Source organism: Capra hircus, chromosome 10, assembly GCF_001704415.2.
Source record: "Capra hircus breed San Clemente chromosome 10, ASM170441v1, whole genome shotgun sequence".
In the NCBI taxonomy this organism is placed as follows: domain Eukaryota; kingdom Metazoa; phylum Chordata; class Mammalia; order Artiodactyla; family Bovidae; genus Capra; species Capra hircus.
The window spans coordinates 55241741-55266642 of NC_030817.1; the positions used below are offsets into that span (position 1 = coordinate 55241741).

At 42.3% G+C, this 24902-nt stretch overlaps 1 pseudogene; it reads left to right on the forward strand.

The window, feature by feature from the left end:
* Positions 19190 to 19785, forward strand: LOC102170979 (annotated as a pseudogene).

The following is a 24902-nucleotide window of genomic DNA, read 5'->3' on the forward strand; positions in this document are numbered from 1 at the left end:
CATTAGAGAAGGGAAAATTTAAACCACAGTGAGATATCTCAAAATCCATCCGAATGCTAAAATTAAAAGGATAATGTCAAGTGTTGGTGAGGATAGAATAATCACATGCTGTTAGTAGGAATGTAAAGTGGTACCATCAATTCAAAGAACAATTTGGTAGTTTCTTTGGCTGCTAAATATACACTCACTACATGATGAGACAGTCATCCTAGAGACACAAATAGCCTCAAGCCAGTTAAAAAAGAAAAAAACAACCCACAAATACTGAACCCTATAGTGAATGTAAACTATATACTTTAGTTAATAATCATGTATTGATAAATAAATTTAAGAATATAAAGATTTTATGCTTAAAATTCCTCATGTGGGAGTGGGAATTCCAATGCACCCTAAAAAAGTACAATCTTGGGGTTCTCTTCACCACTCCAAACAGCCTTGCCATTCCTAGACTTACTTGTAGCTTCAGAAGTCTTGTAGAGCAGCATTTTCTGGAAGTAGGTAAAACTTCCTGACGTGGAAAGTGGGAAGACTCCAGGCATTTGCTCCTGTGAGAACTGGAAGAAGTTTTGAAAGTTCTGGGAGATGATGTGTTCTCTTGTTGAGGAACAGTTTGTTCTGGCAAGTCAGTCCCATGGAGAAAGGTGAGGCTAAGCCTCTGGTGCATCAGAGTCTTTTATCTTAAGTAGCCCCCAGCTCTTCCACTGCCCAGGTTAATCTGGCTCTTCACCTCAGCAGGCCCGCGTTTCCACTTTTATGGAGGGTTGGCTTCCCGGATGCTCGCTCGGACACTCCCTCTCTTTCCCCTTCCACAGAGCCTGGTTCATTTCATCCTCAGTAGGGTTCCATCAAAGTCAAACTTTGGTCTCACTTTCCTAGAGACTTCAACCTAGAATTCAACCTTGGAAATCTTCAAGGTCGAATCTCTTACTTCACAAATAATGTAACAGATTCTATGAGGTAAGGTGACTTTCATGGGGCCATATAAGTTAATAATTTGTTTTACACCTATCCTCACACTGTAGGCCATTGGATAATCTAATTGCTACCATGACAATATGTCCGAGACTTTCAGCCCTGATTTCAAATATTCTGTATAGTCATCAGGTCACATTAAGAATTTGACTATCAGCAACTACTACTGCAGACGTGTTAAAAGGGACAACCTTCTGGATGCAATAAATTTCTGTTACTGAATCCAACTTTCCAATTCCAAAGTGCTGAATTTTAACATTTTTAGGGCAATGAATCCCTTCTTTAGGAAACATGAAAGCTATGAATCCTTTCCACCCAGAAATATTTACCTAAAAACATAAAATTTTGTTCCAAAGACAACTATGCAATACATGACAATGAAAATCCTTAATCTGATAGTAGAAATGTCAGCATATCTGCTATGTGGCAAGGGAATATTCTTAAAGAACTCATATCCTAACAAAGAGTTGCAAATATTTATATGGTATGACATATTATAGAGCACATTTAATCCTCACAACAACCCTGTGAGGTAGGTATAATATCCCAATTTTACCCATGAGGAAACCAAAACCCAAAGCAATCTGAAGATGTGCCAAAATTCACACAGCTAATAAGTCTGCAGCCTGGACCAGAACATAGGCTTTTTGTTCCCTATTCAAAACAGTTTCACATATAATATTTTCCATTTTGGAATGAAGGTTCTGCTCAGGGAAAACTCATTGGCAACCCATTTCAACAAGCAGTTATTTTTAAGATTGAACAGCAAGTATGAGAGGACTATAAAAGACTGCAGATTGGCGCCCTATCGAGCTATTTATAGTTGCACTCTGTGTCATGGTCCAGGCACAGGTTGGAAAAGAACTTCCAGACCTGAGACAGAATGAGAGGGAAATAATTTATTAGAATGGGAGATGCTGTTAGCAGCTCGAAGGAGAATGGGCGTTGAACAGGGATCTCTAGTCCACTTTTATACCCAGGGTACAAGTGGGACAGGGGTCTTGCGGGTCATTTGCTGATTGTATGAGGCATGTATATCGGGTAGGGGAAGAGTAAGGCAAATACCTTCTCCCTGTGGTGGGTAGGAGGGAGAGAGGTTGTACTGCTCAGGAGGACCTGAAATCATTAATAGTTACAATATGGGGAAGGGAAGGACAATAAGGGTCTGGTCTCTCTGTTACTACATTCCAAGACCCTCCTTGGTTTTATCTGCTCTTTAGTCCTTGGGTCACCACACTCCGCAAGCACTACTTACTCCCAGGCACGGTTACCAGGAAAACGTCATTAGAATTACAGGCTTTGGAGTCCAGACACTAAACACCATTTAAAGGAAAACAAAACCAGATGCCAGAAGTGGTAAGATACACAGGTTTGTTTTTTGTTTTTTTCCGTAGTTTGGAAATATCTGGCCTTTTCCCAAAGAACAGCTTAGTTGTGAGAACAGCCAATAACATCTTAGGAAAGGCATAAAGTATACCAAAAGGGAGCTATGAGAGCTAGAAAAAGACTTGGAAGCGTCATAGGAAGACTAAGATGTCAGCAAACTTGCTAAATGACCAGAGAAACGCCTCCAGTAGGGCAAAGCAAGGTGAGAACCCCTGATCAATGCATAAGTCAGAGATTTCAGAATCTCCGTAAAGTCTCCGGTCACACTTTTAATGACCCAGAACTCTTCCTTTGGCTATCTGCTCAAAGAAATGAAGATGGGGAATCTCTTGTGACTTCATGCCATTGTTGCTGGGGCGGGTCCATGAAAAGTAAATACTGTCCAAGGACTGTGGCAGTTTTTTGAAAGTTTTCAAAAGCCCATGGTAATGGAGCAAAATATGGTGGTGCTGCTCTTGTTGTAGTGAAGACATCTGTCCCACTTAACATGCTACCCATCATTACAGGACTTTGGTACACAAAACCCTCTTTAAAATATTTCGTAAAATGACAGTAGTACAGCCAATGTCCTTCATCTGACTTTGTGTCTTTAAGTTAGAGTGTCCATCCACTCAGTACATTAGTTCCAGGGTCTTTTGGACTCTGGCCAGGGGACCTTGAGACCCTCTCTCAATTTGCTTCAACAGAAGGGAATACCTTCAAAACAGACCATGTAGGAAAGAGTTCCCAGATCCACTCAAAACCCACCAAGCCTGTTGCCAAAAACTCAGTTACTTTTCAATGTCTGCTTTATAAAACTAAAATACTAGATACACAGTAAACCTTTAGTCTCTCAGAAGGCTATCGTCCTGTAAACTTTCTGTATACTCTTCCACCTGCAAGGATATGGAAGATCTTAAATACCTTCATAAAAGTACTTCCCCAAAAAAGGCTCTCCCATCAAGGGGTGAAAACCTCAGCTCTTTCCGCTGTCCCACCCAGTCTCCTCCCTAGTCTCAGCAAAGACTCTTAACAACCCTTAAATATTGACGCTCTCTTCTGCAAAAGTGGGGGGGGGGGCAGGTATATGTTCTCTGGTTTTTGGGCTTCCTGGACTTTAGGAACCCATAAACTGGATACCAAGTTGTTCTTCTTCAGATTATTATTAATATTTTTGTTGTTGTTGCTATTTTGGGATAAAGATGCTTCTTCCTCCTTCTTTGTACTTCCCAACTTTCTCACAACTTCTTTTGCTCTCTTTAGCACATAGCAGGACAGCCAAGCAAGAGCCCAGGGTGTGCTGCTGGTGAATAACCTGCAACCTCACAGAAGGGCTTCAGGGAAAGATGTGATCATTGACCCCTCTCACAGTGCCTTGTGGGTATGGCACCCAGACACCGGAGACATCCTGTCCCTGACTCACTTCAGACCCCTGCCGGCTGCCTATAACATTTCCCCAAACACAACCCCAAAAGAAGCAGTGAGGAGAGTCTGAATCCTTAGACCATACATTTCAGCTGGTCTTCCACCCTCGGGCCAATAACAATTAAAAAAGAAAACTTCAGGATCCATTCCAGGGGCAGAAGTCTTCATTTCCTTAGTCCCCTCCTTACCTATACATGCAAAAGGGAGTTCCTGGAAACCTACTTCTCACCCCACAATCCTACAGACAGCCTAGACATTATCTCCCCACTACATATGAGCTCTTATGGAGCAGGGACGGACTCTTGCTCATCTTTTATCCTCAGTACCTATATAGGACTTGGCATGTAGTCAGCACTCACTGTAGGAAGGAGAGGAGGGAGGAAGGCAGCAAAGTAGAGACAGAGGGAAGGAGGTTTAGTTCTTTCTGGTTTCTGCGTAGGTTTCTTATGCTTCTGCCCTAGCCTTTGTCCTTTCCTCAATATTCCTCTATCTTTCCTTTCACATAATCTCTAACCGGAATCATTTTTTCCTCTTAATTCTCCTCCCCCCAAGTTTTTCTCCTCTGCTGTTGTAACCTAAATTCCCTAATGTTTTTATTCTCTACGATTTTTCTGGTTTCTCCTCTCCTTACTCTAGTTTTTTCTTCATTCATGGCCTCATTTATTTTTTCCTTTATGGTAAGGATTGACAGACCTAAAGCAAGTGAGAAGAAAAAACATTCTAAAAAGAGGAATACCTCAAAATGATGAAAAATGAAGCAATAGCCAAAAAGAAGAGGCCCACAAAAGCAAGGCCCAAGGGTTCAGGAAATAGAAATCATTCTTTCCCCTGCCTTTGTCTTATCACAAAGAACAAGACATTTCCATTCATGTATTTTCTAACCTATTCTCTGGCTTCTTCAAAGTTACCCCAAAAACTCTTCTAGTTACCATCAACCTAGGAACTGATGCTTTCAGGGGTATGTCTCTTCATTCAACACAAGGATACCAGGTGCTTTTTCTGCACACTGCTCAAAGAGGCAGCTCGAGGACCTGCTCTGAGTGACAGCAAAGGCCCCAGCTAGCATCCTAACGCTGCAGCCGAGCCCTTGGCTCAGTACCACTGCTACGCATCCCATGTTCCTCCCCATTTTCTGTTCAAAATGCAACCTCCCTCAGGGCTGATGCCTCTGCCAACTCCCTCTTCCCGGTTCTAATCTGAGTTCCAACAGCGTCTGGCCTCATCAGATGATCTCACAACTGGAGGAAGGGACAAGACTCACAATCCTTACAAATTCAACCCTAGCTTCCCACCAGAATCCAACACTCTCGCCAACTTTGTCTAGTTTGACAGCATAGAGGGCATGTTTTTGGTGGGGGAACAATAGCACAGGCTAACTTTAGGCACTTTGCTGATACAAGCACGAGGAGAGAGCTAGGAGACCAAAGCAGCAAATTACCAAAAAAGATCTCCCCAGTCCCCTTCTCCACCAGACTCCTGCTACTCTTGACACCCACTCACCAGAACTTGAATGCTAAATGGCCTTCAGTCTCAGGATTGGATCCCAAACTCTTAACAACCCTTAAAATTGCATTTGACTGCCATTTCATTCTCTCCGCAATATTGTTTCTATCTTCCAGGCCCAGTTACAGAGACAGGGTAATAATTCAGGAAGGAAGAATCAGTCTTCCTGTGAGTCCACACGTGTATCTTAGGTGAGGAACAACTATCAGCAGTGATGTGCCATCCTCTTTTCCTTCGGGTCCCTGAGGACTGCAGTTAAGTCTTTTCTAATGACTATTACCATGGATGTGAATAGTTCCTGTACCGGCTTAACCTATTTTAAAACAAGTTCTAAGAGCGGCCCCACCACAGGACCTTAAAAAAGCAGCCTTTCTTAATACCCCAGGTATTATCTATTTTATTTCCCTAGTTCTGGTTTCTGGGAAAAACACCCATCCCCAATCCCATAATGCCCAGGACCTCTGGTAAGCCTAGACCCAGATCCAGCCCAATATCATTTCAGGGCTCCAGTACAGGACCACCACAAATTTTGCCTTATCAACAGACAAACTTCAGAGCCTTAATGCAGCTCACATACCCCACTTAACCTATAAGCCAGAATGTCTGCCTTGCTTAAGACACCAGACTCTTCCTCCCACTAGGGAGGGAACCCACTGGAGGGCAATATTCTTTTGTCTCATCCCCTAAACCTAACAGCATGCTTCACTGTTAACCCTAACTGTAACCCTAACCATAACCAAGTGACTTCTCCAATGACATCAAAGTGACTTAAAAGTCATTTGGGGAATTCCTCATATCTAGTAAGAAGGGGAAGAGAGGTTAAACTATTGTATCCTAAGAGATGAAGAAGGAGAGGGCTTTGATAGGGAAAAGAAAGGAACGGAAGGAAAATAGAGATGGCCTGAATGACGACGGGAACCCCTAGGCTTGTCTCATGGCGACAGGAATCTGGGTGCAGAGGCCGAGTCCATGAAACCCTAACTGGGTGGAGGTGTCACTAAACTGATGGCAGTGATCCCATCAGCCACTCATAGCAGGAGGCATGTCTGCTCCCCTCTTGGAATCAGAAAACTTGGCTAAAAATCCTCAACCTTAAGCTAAAGAGAAGTCATCAGCTCAAACGCTGTATTTATGGGTGTAACTACAAATTTTACCCAATTTAACATCCACCATATAACCCCCTGCCCAAGACAAGGTTTGAAATGTTCCAGCGGTTCCTCCAAGGCCACCCCATAGGCCGGCTGCATTATATTAATAAGGCTTGCGCAGGTCCAACCTAATCATCCTAGAGGAAGAACTCTTTTCCTAAGGCCACGGTCACCACAAGAATATATGGCTCTGCTACAGTTCAAGGCCTGGGCAACAGTTTAGTTTTTCGAGTCTCCAACCTCCACAGCCTCTCGACTGGCAAGCCTGCTGCAGCCTGGAGGGCGTGTGGCCATCCTTGACTCCAGCAGTGAGCTTAACGGAAAGAAGGCTGCGGAGGAGCTCGGCCAACGGCTTTCAACGACAGCCCGGCCCCTCGCGCCCTTCCCAGCCCTCTCCCCAGGCCAACCCCGGAGTCTTCCGGGTGACTGGGCAGGGGCGCGGCTGGTGCGCAGGGTTCTCAGAGCTTCCCTGCCGGGATCTGACCAATGACCGGGCTGATGTCCAGGTGAACGGTCGGTGGTCTCTCTCCTGGGCAGCCCCGCCTCCTTTCATTCCTGTGACCTTGGAGTTCTGTGCACGAGCCCTACACCACGCGCTGAGACGTTGGGGATGTCACATGGACGCTCTTTGGCTGGTCGCAGGCTGGGGGTTCTGTCCCGCTTGTGGTGGCTGTCTGCCCATCTCCCCCCAACAGCAACGAGACCCCATGTGGGCCCTCTGGATGCCAGATTAGCAGCTCTACACTGCACCTGGGGAGACAGACCAGTATGCCTTCTCCTTGCCCTCTTCAGCTCTTCTGGTCTCAATTTTTTAACCTGAGGAGTTGAACAGTCTGTGACTATTCTGGATCGTGGGGGCAGGGCAGGTGCCCCTTCCTCACCTCCTAATCCTCCCCAGAAATGAAGCCATTTCTCCTTTTCCCTGCTCCACTCGATTCTTAGGCCGGGGTGTAAGCCTCACCCCGCCCCCTTTGCCCAGCCGGCCCTCTGGCTCCCATCTGCAGGTAAGAGGGCTCTGGCTGAGCAAAGGTGGTCATACAATCCCTTGTTCTGAAGCATCTGAGGCATCTGTGTTCCTGTCACTCCCACGTTCCTGGCCTCTCCTGGGTCTTCTTGGCATTTCTATGTCCTTTCATCACCCTCTCCTGGGTCTCAGTTGCTCACATGCCCTTTACCTGGCTACCCTTCAGATCCAAAGGGCTTCTGCCCATGGCAAGCAATACCTGTAAGTCTTTTGTGCTTGGCTTATTAAACTCAGGCATTTAATGAATACCATTTTGAAAAACATTGTTAATGGAGCATTACCTGTTGATAACAGGTTTGATAAACATCACCTATATTATCTAAATTATAAAGTTAGTATGGTGGAGTCTTTTGAACAATGGGTTAAACAGCCAACACAACTTCTTACAAGAACTATAGGCTTTATAACCTCTAACCTCCACAAAGGCAACAATTAAGCTTTGCTTCACAGACCTATTCCTTCCTAGGGCAGATGGAGAGAGATTTGCTATAATGGGAGCAATGGTTATTTAGTAGTGATGAGATGAATGCTTTCCATTTTCCTTTTATCTGTGTTTTCTACAATGCAAATATATTTTTAAAGGCTTTTTAAGAGATATGAAGAGACTGTGGGGACAGGGAACCAAGCCCTTTCACAACCTGATCAAGAGATACCTGTTTGCTCTTACAGGGAACTTCCTCTAATACTCACAGGCCTTTCCCACACAGTATGGTTCTAACAGAAAGAGGAGGCAAGGGCAGCTTAGGGCAGGGAACAAGGAACTGGTATGGAAAGGGTTAGTGGGGATTCTGACCATGGTTTGGGGCCAAAGGAACTGAGTGATTAATTATACCTTCCCCTAAGAGAAGGACCAGAGGACAACTCACACTGCATACTTGTGAATTGGGAGCAGACTGCCCTGTCACCAAGGGATCTCCTGTAGCTTATTTATTCAATCCTTGGGTAGCTTCCCCATTCACTGGTAAGTGTAAAGCCAGATTCTGAATGATGGCTACCAGAGTATTCAGAACAATTTGAGAGCGTCTAGAGGTTAAGACTTGGGATTTGAAATTGGACAGGACCAGCTTTCATCTAAGCTTTCCGCACAGATGAGGTGTGCTACCTTGGGCAGGCCATCCAATCAGAGACTCTGGTTTTTCATCTCTAAATGAGTGTTGACAATGCTTGTTGTCAGGATTTTCATACTTCACAGTGCCTGTCAGGTAGTCCACGCTTAGATGAGAATTAGTAGCCCTTTTCCTGCTTCCCCACCACCAAAGGAGCCATAGCCTCCTTTAGTGTGCACCTTATCCTCGTCTGTATGCCCAACACTCTATGAGAACCCAGTATTAGATAGTGGAGCTGAGATGCATTCCTTTTCACAGAACCCTTTGCAGACCCTGAGAAAGGGTACCCCCAACCTTCACTGTCCTTTAGGGTGTGCCAGGGTCTAGGATCCTGGGTCTTTGGAGTAATCTGACCAGAGCTGGAGAGTCCATCTTCCCCATGGGGAATGAAGAGTCTCACACAGGCTCTGAACCAACCTCTTAAATATGCAGTGCCCAGCTGAGGGCCAACGGTAGAGGGGCCTGCCCACTCCCAATCTGAGGCTGACTGACCGCCCCAGAACTTCTATGTTCCCTGAAAAGAAACACTTCAGTCACAAGACCCAGGATACTGTCCTCTCCTCCCCGGTTAAAATTATATCCTCCATAACAGGAAAGCCCCTGTCATAGAACTCAGTCTTTCTGCAGTCCCACCTCCCCAGCAGGGCCTCTTTGTTTACCTTATATGCCCCTCCCCGAGCCGTGATCCCCAGGAACACTCTTCCCCTTCATGCCTTACCCTCCTCCCTATGAGCTCCAAAGCCCCCAGCACTCCGGCTGCCCAGCGGCCCAGCTGGCTTTGGTGTGGGGAGCTTCCATACCTGCTCTGCAGACAGAGGGGCCCCATAGCTTCTCTTCAGTGCACTTCTGCACTTCCTGGAGCAGCCTCTTTATCTCCTTCTCCCACATCAGTCCCCAAAGGGGTCTGAGGACAGGTGCATCAAGTCTTGAGAGAGGCATCTCCGGCTTTAAAAGTAGGGCTTTGGGGGTGTTGACTGGGAACTGTCAGATCTAGTCTGTCCATAGAGACAGAGTTGGATGGGGGCTCCTAGAGTCCCATTTTCAGATGTGAACCCACTTTGCTTACCTGCCCTACCCCTCCTCAGCCACACATGGCTGGACAAAGTCCTCTCTCTGTGACAACATATATAGAATTTGTGGAGGGAGTGGAGGAAAATTTGTATCTTTTTATTTCCCAGAAAAGAAACATGTATTTGATCATGTGTGTCAGAAAGTGGAAGGAAATGCCAAAATGGATAAACACAGTAGAATTTCTAAATTAGCCAGGAGAAAGTGAAAACCAAGGAAAGCAAAAAAAAAAAAAGAGTGGAGAGGGGATACCCTTGTTAAATGGTGAACATAAAGTAGAATGAAAGGAATAAAAGGGAGATTAACAATATAGTTATTAGTGAAGTCACTCAGTCGTGTCCGACTCTTTGTGACCCCATGGGCTGTAGCCCACCAGGCTCCTCCGTCCATGGGATTCTCCAGGCAAGAATACTGGAGTGGGTTGCCATTTCCTTCTCCAGGGGATCTTCCCAACCCAAGGACTGAACCCCGGTCTCCCGGTCTCCCGCATTGCAGGCAGACACTTTAGCCTCTGAGCCACCAGGGAAGACAAATGTAAACGGGCTGAATCTCCCTATTAAAAGACAGTATGCAACTGAGTTTAAAAAAAAAAAAAAACCTTATATGCTGTTGAACAAGAAATACACTTAAAATGCTTTCAAAAGGCCTGAAAATTTTAAAGAATGGTCAAATGAAAATATATAAACAAAAAAGCATAAATGCTATCACTAAGAAGCTAGGTTGAATAAATTATGTCACAAACTTATTTACACCTAGGGATACAGCTACTATGTGTATCAAGGAAAAACTACTAGCCATGCGATGAGAACTTGATTTCTTTAAATATTTGTTATGATGGAAGATTTTTTAAATACCTCATGAATTCTTTTGTTTATTGTTCCAAAATCAGATAAGATGATCTTAGAATTCATGTGGGAGAGTAAATGTCTAAAATAGCTAAGAAAATCACATAAAGGAAGACAACCGAAGAATTTCACAAGATGTGGCGTATTTTATGAGATGTGGCGTAAGGGTCTCAGGAGAGCTCCTGAATGCCTGGGCGTGGGCCACAGAGAGGTCTGCGAAAGGACTCAGCCAGGGCACTGCTGTGGAGAGGGTGACTCTGAGCAGATCAGCTGAGGAAGCTGCCACCACCAGGAGGGCGACCAGGGCACAGTGCACCCTGCTGGGTGCTCGGATTGAGGGTGAAACCAGCAACAGGAAATTTAAAATCTGCCGTGGCTCAGATTTCCCTCTGTAGGATTGGGGAACACGCAGAGAAATGTGAATTGACTAACTAGTGTTTGAACATTCATTCAAGAAACAGACACTACAGGCAGAATACTAGCAATGATGCAGTTTTCCTTTGGCTGCAGCTACTGGAGAAGCCATTTCAAGAGAATACATAGATTTCACGGCTCAGGTTTAAAGGTATTGGAAATGATTGGGTCCTCTCAAAACCCAGTTTATGGCCCAAATTCACAATTTCTCAGGTATGTATATATATATATATAAACATATATATATATATATATAAACATACATATATATATATAAACATATATATATATATAAACATATATATATAATGAAACAAACATCTACGTAGAAGATCTGTATCTAGATAATCTGTACGTAGGTATATACACACATGCACGTACACGTGTATAGACCTGTATATATGTCAATGAAACATTTCCACAAATGTTTTTTCAGGGCGTTGGGAGAAGGAGGAAAAAGCTAAGATATGGTGCCTCCCTTAGAGAAAAGCACGCTTGTTACAGAGCAGTGGGAAGGCTTGCTGATATGTGATCGGTTTTCCCTAAGTTTCCTACCTAGAAGCGGAGCCACCAACGTGGTTGCTAGAAGGACTCCACAAAACCTCCACCTAACCTTTCTTCCATGATTAATTAAAAAAAAAAAAAAATAGAGATTGACTTGAGAAGCCAGAAGAAACACCCCCAAGGAACCAAAACCTCTTAAGACTTGGAGGAGGACGCAGGTAGTATCTGGGCTTGTAGAATCCCCAGATCAGCAGAAATGGGCCACTGTTTCAGAGAATGATGTGTTAAGAGAATAGTTGGTAGGGAAGCATGCCAGAAGCAGCCTTTTTTTCTGAAGTGACGTGAAAGTCGCTCAGTCATGTCTGACTCTTTGCAACCCCATGGACTATACAATCCATGGAATTCTCCAGGCCAGAATACTGGGGTGGGTAGCTGTTCCCTTCTCCAGGGGATCTTCCCAACCCAGGGATTGAACCTAGGTCTCCCGCATTGGAGGCGGATTCTTTACCAGCTGAGCCACTAGGGAAGCCCAAGAACTGGAGCCTTTTTTTTATTCCGTTAAAAGGAAGTAAGTCTGGAAGTAAATCTTTGCCTTCAAAGAGCCAAGTCTAATGGGGAGACATATAAGAAAAAAGGCAGATGCAGTACGCATGACTGTTGCTTTAACAGCAGAAAGACAGGCTAGACACCCATCTTAGACACCTGGGTAGTCATTGATTGCCTCCTGGAGGAAGCCGTGTTTGAGGCTTAGAAAAATGAGCAGGAGTTGGCTGAATAGTGGGTTCAGGGTGGCAAATTCTTTCTAGCAAAGGGACTGGTACCTCCAAAGAGTAGAGCAAAGAGCCAAGGTGCTTGTAGCTACAGCATCATGTTGGAGGGCACAAGCGGCAAAGGCCTTTAAACCACGTTAGGAGAGAATAGGAGTATCATTAAAAAAAAAAAAAATCTTAGTGAGCTCTTGCTCCCCTCTGGGTTTACCTGACCAAAAGAAAAAAAATCAGCATTAAAAAATAGACACAGTCACACACACACACACACACACACACACACACACACACACACAAAACCAGACACAGCGAGATATATGCAGAAAAAGTAAGCTGAGGAAAAATATCCCAGAGATGAACATGTATCAGGAGAAGGGGAACATGCAGAGAAAAATAGATAAAGCAAGGAAAAAATGGAAATGGCTATTGGGGGTGGGAGGAGCCACAGGCCAGGAGAGTAACAGCAGAGGAGACAGAGGGATCAAAAAGCAGGAGGGGAGGGTGGAAGAGAGCAGGTTCCCCCAAGAACATGGAGCACATTTAGACACTGGAGCTCAGATCCTGCTGACCACACAGGATCTCTCTGACCTTGCAAGGAGTCTCTCTTGCCAAACCAGACCTCCTCTGCAGTTCTGTCAGCTCGAAGGGAAAAGGAGAAAGATATTTGCAAGTCCTCAAGGTTGGGGAGCAGGTAGCAGAGCAAAGTCCAGCTTAGAAGGGGTTGACTGAATGGGAAAAGTTAGAGAAAATGTTGTCCCAGGAGGACTGTGGTGACCAAAAGTGGTGTTCTGCAGCTAAACGAATAAAATGGAAGGGAAAGTGAAAGGAAGAAAACACTGATAGAAAAGAAATCTTGCCAGAGAAATTCCCAGTCACCATGGAAAGACGCAGGCACTAGAGGTTAGTGGCTATAGCTAGACTGTCAGAGTTCAAATCCTGCTATTATACCAACTGTGTGACACTGGGCCAGTTACTTGAAATCTCTGTGTTTCAGTTTCCTCACCTGTAAAGTAAGAATGAAATAATAATTAGTACCAACCTCAGCGTGATGTAGGGCAGGTAAAATGAGTTCAACATAAGCAGAATGCTCTGCGTAGTTAGACGTTACACATCTATCAGTGCTGGCTGCCATTATTCCTCTATCCAGTGATCCTGCTGGCACCTTTTGTGATGTCATACACGTTCAAAGTCCCATCCAGGCTCTTCTGGTCTATTGGAGGGATGCGGTGAGGAGATAAACAAGGAGCAAGAAGGGGTATCTTGGGTTTAGGAGGATATTTAGAACGGAGAGGTGACCCATCACTCCCCTGAAAGCCTGCCATGCCAGCTGGGCTCTGGTCTTGCCTCTCTTAGAGCGTGTCTGTTGTACACATCACTTCTAGTACTTATTTGGATCTTGTTTGGATCTTGTTTTCAGGGTTGGCCTGAGGGCCCACTATTCCAAAAGGAAGTCTATTTGCAGTCTTTTCGTACCCATCCAAGCTCTTGCTTGTATCTCTTTCGAAGGGGATCTGATTGCTCAGTGTAGGGTTGTAAAAATGTCTGATGGAAGCTAGACATCTGGGATTTTATTGGGGGTCAGTTCCTTGAAGAGAGATGTGAAGCTGGCTGGAATCTCACTATTGTGGAAAGAAGGTTCTGACTGAGGAAAGCTCTTGAAGATGGGAGAGGCTTAATTCCATTCCTGGTGTATTTCATTAGAGACTATATTCCTCTTTTGGCTCATGGGATCTATTCCCCGTAACACATATGAAAATGTGGTGGAAAGTGTGGCTACAAGACCAACAAAGACTGAGGCAGGACTGAGGTTTGGGCTAATGATGGCCTTTACAGGGTTTTGCTCTTTGAAGAGCCTGACCACTGCCCCCAGTGCACAGAGAAGTGCCAGAGGGGGCCTGAGAACTGCAGCTGCTGTGGTAATGACAGATTTCTTCAGTCTCCAATGCCATTCCAAGGAGGGGTTCATAAACTTTTTGAAAGAGTGTGGAACAGACTGCTACCAGAGACTCTGTAAGGAGCTGGTCCCCAGCCTTGGAGCTGAAAGATTGTCCCTGAACTGTTGAGCTTGGAAGGGAACCAAGGCTATACAGACTAGGGACCCCATGGGAGTTAAAGGCAGGAGGAGATGGTGGCAGCCCCCACCAGCAAGAAAGCCTAAGGAACAGCTCTGCCTGTGAGCTCTTGGAGAGAGCTCAGTGATATCATACTCATATTCATGGAAGACTGAAATCTTTGCCTTAAAGATCAAGAACAAGATAAGGATGCTCACTTTTACCCCTGCTATTCAATATTGTACTGGAAGTCCTAGCCAGAGCAACCATGCAAGGGGGAAAAAAAAAGGCAACCAACTGAAAAAGAAGTAAAACTCTCTCTATTCACAGACAACATAATCCTATATATAGAATAGTCTATAAAGAATCTATAAAAGAAATGTTAGAGCTAAAATTCCTCTAAATTAATTCATCAACTTTGTACCAGATCAAAAATCAGCTGTATTTCTATAAACTGGCAATAAACAGCCCAAACAGGAAATTAATTTTTAAAATTAATTTTTAAAATTCTGTTTGCAGTAGTATGAAGAAGAATAGAATACTTAGGAGCAAATTTAACCAAGATGATACAAGATGTGTATAATACAAAGAAAACTACAAAACATTCCTGAAAGAAATTAAAGAGGTTATCTAAAATGAAAAGAAAAGACATCTCATTTTCATGAACTGAAAGACTTGAAGCTGTTAAGATAGTGATAATACCAAAAGCAATCCACAGAATCTGTGCAATCATCATTTTTTTAAAAAAAATCTATTTGAAAAAATTGAAAAAAATCATTCTAAAATTCATAGAGAATGGAAAGGGGACCAAAAAGCAAACAAACAAACAAACAAAAAATCTTGAAATAGAAGAACAGAGGTGGAGGACTCACATTTACTTCCTTGTTTCAAAATTTACTACAAAGCTATAATAATCAAGACAATGTGATACTAGAATAAGATTGATATATAGATCAATAAAATAGAATTAAGATTCCAGAAATATAAATTGAATGTTAATTGATTTTTGACAAGGATGCTAAGACTATTCAATGAAGAAAGAATAGTCCAGTCAACAAATGGTGCAGGAACAACTGGATAGCCACATGCAAAAGGATGATGCTGGATCTTACCTCACACTCTATGCAAAAATTAATCCAAAATGAACTAAACGTAAGAGCTAAAACCATAATACTCCCAGCAGAAAACTATAGGGGTAAATCTTTGTGACATCAGATTTAGCAATGGTTTCTTAGCTACAATATCAAAAGCACAAACAATTTTCAAAAAATAGATAAATTGGATTTCATCAGAATTAAAACTTTTGTGAAGATCAATGAAACTAAAACTGGTTCTTTGAAAGATAAACAAAATTTATAAACTTTTAGGCAGAATCATAAACTCATAAAGAAGCAAAGGGAAAGGGTCCAAATCAATAAAATCAGAAATGAAAAAGAAGTTGCAGCCAATACCACAGAAATACGAAGGACCACAGGAGAGGACTTCCCTGGTGATCAGTGGTTAAGACTCTGCATTGCCACTACAGGGGGTGTGGGTTTGATCCCTGACTGAAGAAGTTCCGCATGCTATGGGGTGTGGCCAAAAAAAAAGGTATGATTCGAATTTAAAAAAACAACACCAACAACTAAAAACAGAGGACCATAAGAATATTTACAAGCAACTATATGCCAATGAAATGGACAATCTAGAAGAAACATATAAATTTTTGGAAAAGTAAAATCTCCCAAGACTGAACTGAGGAAAAACGGAAAATATGATTAGACCAATTATAAGTACTGAAATTGAATCTGTGATTTAATAACTCCCAACAAAAGTCCAGAACCAGATGGCTTTACAAGTGAATTTTACCAAACATTTAGAGAAGAATTAAGACTATTCTTCTGAAACTATTCCAAAAAGCTTGAGAATAAAGGACACACACCTCTGAGTTCATTACATGAGGCCACCATCAGCCTGGTACCAAAACCAAAGATTTGTTGTTTTTGCTGTTTAGTTACTAAGCTGTGTCCCACTCTTTGTGACCCCATGGATTGTAACCTGCCAGGCTTCTCTGTCGATGGAATTTTCCCAGCAAGAATACAGAAGTGAGTTGCCATTTCCTTTTCCAGGGGTCTTCCTGACCCACAGATCGAACTGAGTCTCCTATACTGGCAGGTGGATTCTTTACCACTGAACCACCAGGGAAGCCCAAAATCAAAGATATACCACACACAGAAAGGAAAAGTACAAGCCAATATCAATGATGAACATAGACACAAGCAAAAAACTACTTGCAAATCAAATCCAACAATGCATCAAGTGGGATTTATTACAACGATGCAAGGATTTTTCATTATCTACAAAACAGTGTGATACACCTCATTAACAAACTGAAGATTAGAACAATAAGGTCCTACTGTGTATACTACAGGGAACTATATTCAATATCCTGTGACAAACCATAAAAAATACATGAAAAAGAATATATATATATGTATATGTTACTGAGTCACTTTGATATACAACAGAAATTACCACAACATTGGAAACCAACTATACTTTAATAAAATTTTAAAAATAAAATAAAAATATCAAATTGATGCCACAGCAAAGAGTTTGCATGCTACAACCAAGAGTTCACATGCTGCAATGAAGACTGAAGATTCCATGTGTATCAACTAAGACCTGGCACAGCCAAATCAATATTTTTTAAGAGCAAGTTGAAAAATAAAACGCATATAATCATCTTCATAGATTCAGAAAAAGCTTTTGATAAAATTCAACATCCATTTATGATTAAAAAAAAAAAAAGACTCTCCAGAAAGTAGGTGTAGAGGGAACCTACCTACCTCAACAAAATGAAAGCCATAAATGACAAGACCAGAGCTAACATCATACTCAGTGGTGAAAAGATCCATGAACAAGACAAGGATCCCCATGCTTGCTCGCCACTTTTATTCAACACAGTTTTGGAAACCCTAGTCACACCGATTAGAGAAGAAAAAGTGAAAGGAATCCAAATTGGAAACGTAAAACTATCCCTATTTGCAGATGACAGATAATTGAACACTATATATGTTGTTTAGTCACTAAGTCATGTTCGACTTTTTGCAGCCCCACAGACTGTAGCCTGCCATGCTTCTTTGTCCATGAAATTATCCAAGCAAGAATACTAGAGTGGGTTGCCATTTCCTTCTCCAGGAGATCTTCCCAACCCAGGAATCAAACCTGTGTCTCCTGCATTGGCAGGTGGACTCTTTACTGCTGAACCACTTGGGAAAGCTCAGAAAACTACATAGAAAATACTAAAATCCTACTAGAGCTCATCAATGAATTTGGTACAGTTGCAAGATACAAAATTAGTACATAGAAATCTGCATTTATATACACTAACAACAAAAGATTAGAAAGAGATACTAAGGAAACAATCCTATTGACCACTGCATTAAAAAAAGAATAAAATACATAAGAATAACCCTACCTAAGGAGGCAAAAGACGTGTACTCAGAAAACTATAAGACAATGATAAAAGAAATTGAAGATGACACAAACAGAAAGATACACCCTATTCTTAGACCAGAAGAATCAACATTGTAAAAATAACTATACTACCCAAGGTAATCTACAGATTCAGTGCAATCCATATCAAATTACCAGTGACGTTTTTCACAGAACTAAACAAAATTTTTTTTTAGTTTGTATGGAAGCACAAAAGACCCCGAAAATCTAAAGCAATCTAGAGAAAGAAAAATGAAGCTGCAAGAATCAGGCTCCCCAACTTCAGATCATACAATAAAGCTACAGTGATCAAAACAGTATAATACTGGCACAGGGGGAAAAAAAATAGACCAATGGAACAGAATAGAAAGCCCAGAAATAAACTCGTGCAACTATGGCCAATTAATCTATGACAAGGGAGGCAAGAATATATAATGGAGAAAAGACAGTCTCTTCAATAAGTGGCGCTGGGGGAATTCCCTGGTAGTCTAGTGGTTAGGACTGCATGCTTTCACTGCTGTGGGCCCAGATTCGATCCCTGATCCTACAAGGAGCGCCACACAGCCAGAAAACAAACCAGCAAAAATGTAAGTGGTGCTGGGAAAACTGGACAGCTGCATGAAAAGGAATGAAATGAGACGTCTCTACCACCACACACAAAAATAAACTCAGATTAAAAACCCAAACGTGAGACCAGTTAATATAAAACTCCAGGAGGAAAACAAGGGCAGAACACTCTTACATAAATCATAACAATATCATTTTGGCTTGGTCTCCTAGAGTAATGGAAATAAAAATGAAAATGGGACCTAATTAAACTTAAAATATTTTGCACAGCAGAGACTTCACTGGTAGTTCAGTGGCTAAATAAAGACTCCCAGCTGCCAAAGCAGAGGACCCGGGTTCAATCCCTGGTCAGGGAACTAGATCCCACAGTATCGCAACTAAGAGTTTGCATGCCCCAACTAAGAGTTCACATGCTGCAACTAAAGATTCTGCATGCTGCGACTAAAAGATCCCACATGCTTGGAACTACCCTGGTGGTCCAGGGGTTAAGAATCTGCCTGCCAATGCCGGGACATTGATTTAATCCCTGGTCTGGAAACTAAGATCCCACATGCCACTGGGCAGATAAGCCCACACCTGGACTATTGCACCCAAGCACCACAACTAATGAAGCCCATGTGCTCTGGAGCCCGTGCTCCATAACAAGGGAAGCCACTGCAATTAGAAGCCTTCACACTGCAACTAGAGAGTAGCCTTTGTTTGCTGCAACTAGAGAAAGTCTGTGCAACAGCAAAGAGCCCATGCACTGTAATGAAGAAGACCCAGCACAGCCAAAAATAAGAAATAAGATTCTGCATGCTAGAACTAAGATTCAGCACAGGCCAATTAAATATTTTTTAAAAAGAAAAAGCTTTTGCACAACAAAGGAAAACCATAAACAAATCAAAAGACAGCCTACAAACTGGAAGAAAATATTTGCAAGTGAGGTGACTAAAAAGTGATTAATTTACAAAATGTGCAAACAGCTCACGTGGTTCAATATCAAAAAACCAACCAAGTCAATCTTAGGCAGAAGGTCTAAACAGATATTTCTCGATCCTGGAGGAGGATTCCAAATAGGTCACAGCCGCAGCTACTCCCCAAGGAGGGAGTGTAGGCGGTCCGGTCCGGTCCAAGTCCCAGGAAAGAGAACACAGGCGCCAAGAAAGGTCCCAGTCCAGGGAGAGAGATCGGAGAGGAAGCCACTCTCGCTCCCCGCACAGAAGGCATTCCAGGTCCCCAAGACGACATAGATCCCCACCTCCTTCCCCTTCTCGACTGAAAAAAAGAAAAGAAAAAGAAGAAAGAAGAGATGAGGAGGAGAAAGAAACGAAACAAAGAGCAAAGAACGTGAGATAACTGAGTAAGCAACAGAACAGAGGAAGAACTAGAAATGATGAAGTTAATGGGATTTGCCTCCTTTGATTCCACTAAAGGGAAAAAGGTGGATGGCTCTGTAAATGCCTATGCCATAAATGTGTCTCAGAAGAGAAAGTACAGGCAGTACATGAATGGAAAAGGTGGATTCAACAGACCTTTGGATTTCATTGTGCGAGAACTGAAGTGTTGAAAAATGATGTTTTCTCTCTCATCTTGATCAGAACAGTGGATTTTTGTATTTAATATGCATCAAAAACAAGATCACAGTCCTTCCTCCTTGTAAAGTAAGAAAATTTTATTTATGATGTGTGTAGTTCACTTACCCCACCTCAAAAAAAAAAAAAAACCAGTTAAACATTACATTTTTTTCCTTTAGGAAATATCATTTGGGGCTGTCATCAACCCCATTTTTTTGTCCTTATTCCTATGGAAACTATATATGTTTTTTTTCTTGGCTGCTCCTTATGACTTTTTAAAACACATAAAAGTAATTTGGAAGTAAGTTTCTCAACTAAAGCAATAATTTCTAAAAACAAACAAAAAACAGATATTTCTCTAAAGAAAACATACAAATGGCCAACAAATACATGAAAAAAAAGACCTCAACATATCTAATTATTCAGTTCAGTTCAGTGCAGTTGTTCAGTTATGTCCGACTCTTTGCAACCCGATGAATCGCAGCATGCCCAGCCTCCCTGTCCATCACCAACTCCCGGAGTTCACTCAGACTCATGTCCATCGAGTCCATGATGCCATCCAGCCATCTCATCCTCTGTCATCCCCTTCTCCTCCTGCCCCCAATCCCTCCCAGCATCAGAGTCTTTTCCAAAATGAGTCAACTCTTCACACGAGGTGGCCAAAGTACTGGAGTCTCAGCTTAAGCATCATTTCTTCCAAAGAAATCCCAGGGCTGATCTCCTTCAGAATGGACTGGTTGGATCTCCTTGAAGTCCAAGGGACTCTCAAGAGTCTTCATTAGACCAACACAAATAAAAACTATAGTGAGGTATTACCTCATTCAGTCAAAATGGCCATCATCAAAAAGTTTACAAATAATAAAGGCTGGGATGCGGAGGGGATGCAGAGGAAAATATACCCTCCTCTACTGTTAGTGGGAATGTAAATTGGTGCAACAGCTGAGGAAAACAGTAAGGAGTTTCCTCGGAGAACTAAAAACAGAACTACCATATGATCCAGCAATTCCACTCCTAGGTATATACCCAAAAAAGATGAAAATTCTAATTTGAAAAGATATATGTATTGCAGTGTTCAATAGTCAAGATATGGAAGCAACCTAAATGTCCATTGACAGAGGAATGGATAAAGAAGATGTGATTTATCTGTATATAGTAGAATATTATTCAGCCATAAAAAAGAATGAAATAATGCCATGTGCAGCAACATGGACCTAGAGATTAAGTGAAGTAAGCCAGACAGATTGAAGGCAGGAGGAGAAGGGGACAACAGAAAGCGAGATGGTTGGATGGCATCGCCACCTCAATGGGCACTAGTTTGAGCAAGCTCCAGGAGGTGGTGAAGGACAGGGAAGCCTGGTGTGCTGCAGTCCATGGGGTCACAAAGAGTCAGACACAACTGAGTGACTGAACAGCAACAAAGCCAGAGAAGGATAAGTATCATATGATTTTTGCTTATATGTGGAATCTAATTTTTTAAAAGATACAAATGAACTTATTTACAAAACAGAGACTCACAGACATAGAAAACAAATTTATGTTTATCAAAGGGAAAAGGAGAGGAGGGATCAATTAGGAGATTAGGACTAACATATAAATAAATACTGCTGCTGCTGCTGCTAAGTCGCTTCAGTCGTGTCCAACTCTGTGCGACCCCATAGACGGAAGCCCACCAGGCTCCCCTGTCCCTGGGATTCTCCAGGCAAGAACACTGGAGTGGGTTGCCACTTCCTGCTCCAATGCATGAAAGTGAAAAGTGAAAGTGAAGTTGCTCAGTCGTGTCCAACTCTTCGCGACCCCATGGGCTGCAGCCCACCAGGATCCTCCATCCATGGGATTTTCCAGGCAAGAGTACTGGAGTGGGGTGCCATTGCCTTCTCCAAAATAAATACTACTACACTCAAAATAGACACTAATACACTCAAAATAGATAATCAATAAATGCCTACTGTAGCACAAGAAACTATATTCAATGTTTTGTAATAATCTATAAAAGAAAAATGTGTGTGTGTGTGACTGAATCACTGTGTTCTATATCAAAACTAGCACTGCATTGTAAATCAATTATACTTTAGTAAAAAGATTAAAACATTTATGCATCAAAGGACACCACCAAGAGAGTAAAAAGACACCCTACAGAATAGGAGAAAATATTTTAAACTCATATATCTGATAAGGGTCTATTATCCAAAATATATAAAGAACTCATAACAACAAAAAGACAAAAACACAGTTTAAAATGGGCAAAGGACTTGAATGGAAATAAACAAATTGCCAAAAAGTACATGAGAAGATGCTCAACATAATTTGCCATTAGGGAAATGCAAGAAAAACCACAAGAGGGTACCATTTCACATTCCTTTAGGATGGCTATAATTACAAACAGAAAACAAGTGTTGGTGAGGATGTGGAAAGATTGGAACCTTCATATACTGTTTGTGGGACTGAAAAATGGTGCAACCACTGTGGAAAACAGTTTGAAAATCTCTTAATAAATTAGAATTACCATATAATTCATCAATCTCACTCTAGGTTTATACCAGAAAAATTGAAAACAGGTGTCAAACAAAAACTTGCAGCACTACTTTTAACAGCCCCAAAGTAAAAACAGCCCAAGACATGGAAGCAACCTAAACGTCCATAGACAGAGGAATGGATAAAGAAGATGTGATTTACCTGTATCCTAGAATGCTACTCAGCCATAAAAAGGAATGAAATAATGCCATGTACAGCAACATGGATGAACAGCACTATTTACAACAGCCAAAAAGTAAAACCAACCCAAAGGTCCATCAACTGATGAATGGATAAAATGTGGTATATTCCATACCATAGAATACTATTCTGACATTAAAAGGAATGAATCACTGACAAATGCTATAATATGGATAGACCTTGAAAGCTTTATACTAAATGAAAGGAGACAGACACATAAGTTATTATGTTGCACGATTCAGTTTTTAAGGAATACCTATATAAGCAAACCCGTGGAGACAGAAGATTCATGGCTGCTGGGTGGTGGTGGGAGGGGAGAAAGCAGAGGATGGGTAGTAACTGTTTATAAAGAGAACAGAGTTTCTTCTTGGGGTAGTGAAAATTGTCCAGAACTAAATGGTGGTGATAGTTATGAATATACTAAATGTCACTAACAGTAACTTTTATATTAAGTACATTTTATTGTTGTTGCTTGGTTGCCAAGTCACGTCCGACTCTTTGCAACCCCACGGACTGCAGCACAGCAGGCCTCCCTGCTCCTCACCATCTCTCAGAGGTTGCCCAAGTTCATGTCCATTGAATCAGTGATGCCATCCAACCATCTTATCCTCTGTTTCCCTCTTCTCATTCTTCCTTTAATCTTTCCCAGCATCAGGGTTTTTCCAATAAGTCAGTTGGCCAAAGTGTAGGAGCTTCGGCTTCAGAATCAGTCCTTCCAATGGGTATTCAAGGTTGATTTCCCTTAGGAATGACTGGTTGGATCTCCTTGCTGTCCAAGGAACTCTCAAGAGTCTTCTCCAGAACCACAGTTTGAAAGCATTCTATGGTCCAACTCTCACATCCATCCATCCATACCTGACTACTGGAAAGATCATAGCCTTGACTATACGAACTTTTGTCAGCAAAGTGATGTCTTTGCTTTTTAATACACTGTCTAGGTTTGTTATAGCTTTACTTCCAAGAAGCAATTGCCTTCTAATTTCATGGCTGTAGCCACCATCCATGGTGACTTTAGAGCCCCCAAAGCAGCAATTTGTCACTGCTTCCACCTTTTCCCCTTCTATTTGCCATGAAGTGATGGAAGTGGATGCCATGATCTTAGTTTTTTTTTCTTAATATTGAGTTTTAAGCTGGCTTTTCCACTCTCTTCTTTCACCTTATCAAGAAGCTCTTAATTTCCTCTTCACCTTCTGCTGTTAGAGTGGTATCATCCACATATCTGAAATTGTTGATGTTTCTCCCAGCAATCTTGATTCCAGCTTGTAACTCATGCAGCCCAGCATTGAGCAAGATGTGTTCGGCATAGAAGTTAAATAAACAGGGTGACAGTATGTAGACTTGTCCTCCTTTCTCAATTTTGAACTAGTCAACTGTTGCTTCCTGGCCCTCATACAGGCTTCTCAGAAGACAGACAGGTAAGATGGTCTGGTATTCCCATCTCTTTAAAGAGTTTTCCATAGTTTGTTATGATTCACACAGTCAAAGGCTTTAGCACAGTCAATGAAACAGAAGTAGATGTTTTTCTGGAATTCCTTTGCTTTCTCTATGATCCAGCAAATGTTGGCAATTTGATCTCTGGTTCTCCTGCCTTTCCTAACCCCAGCTTGTACATCTGGAAATTCTCAATTCAAGTACTGCTGAAGCCTAACCTGAAGGATTTTGAGCATAACTTTACTAGCATGGGAAATGAGTGCAATTGTCTGGTAGTGTGAACACTCTTTAGTACTGCCCTTCTTGGGAATTGGGATGAAGACTGACCTTTTCCAGTCTTGTGGCCACTGCTGGGTTTTCCAAATTTGAAGACATACTGAATGTAGCACATTTTTAAAAATACAGGAACACAGGGCAGGAAGCAGTCAGGCAAGATAGAAACTTGAAAAGTTTCTATAGACACTGTAGACATTGTGAACTGAAGAAGGAAGAGCTTCCGGAAGCTGCCACAAGCTGAAGAGCGCCCTGGGGACATCTATCGGTGATGACCATTAGCTCCTACACTTTGTCCTCTTGGACGCCCACTGCTAAGCTCAGTGAGAGAGAGGCATGTGGTGGGTGCTCCAATACATAAGCTTTATGAATGAGAGAGTGAACTGTTAAGAGGGGCTGGGCCTGTCCTTGCTGAATGAGCCAGCACTCCCTGAACTGACAAGAAGCCCCCGTATGCTAAATGGAAAACTTGACAATATCCCTAGGATATTTGATGCCCCCTGCCAGGAAGCTTGTCAAGAAGCCAAGTAAACTCCAACCCCTGACCTTCCATCAGACCTTAGGAAGTGTTACCACCTAGAAATGTCTGTTACTTTAGTTACATTTGGTCCAAAAGATGGTAAAGATAATTGACTTTGGAAAGAGCCACTACTGTCAAGAGGATTCCCCCCTAGCAAATAGCATACTGGAAAAT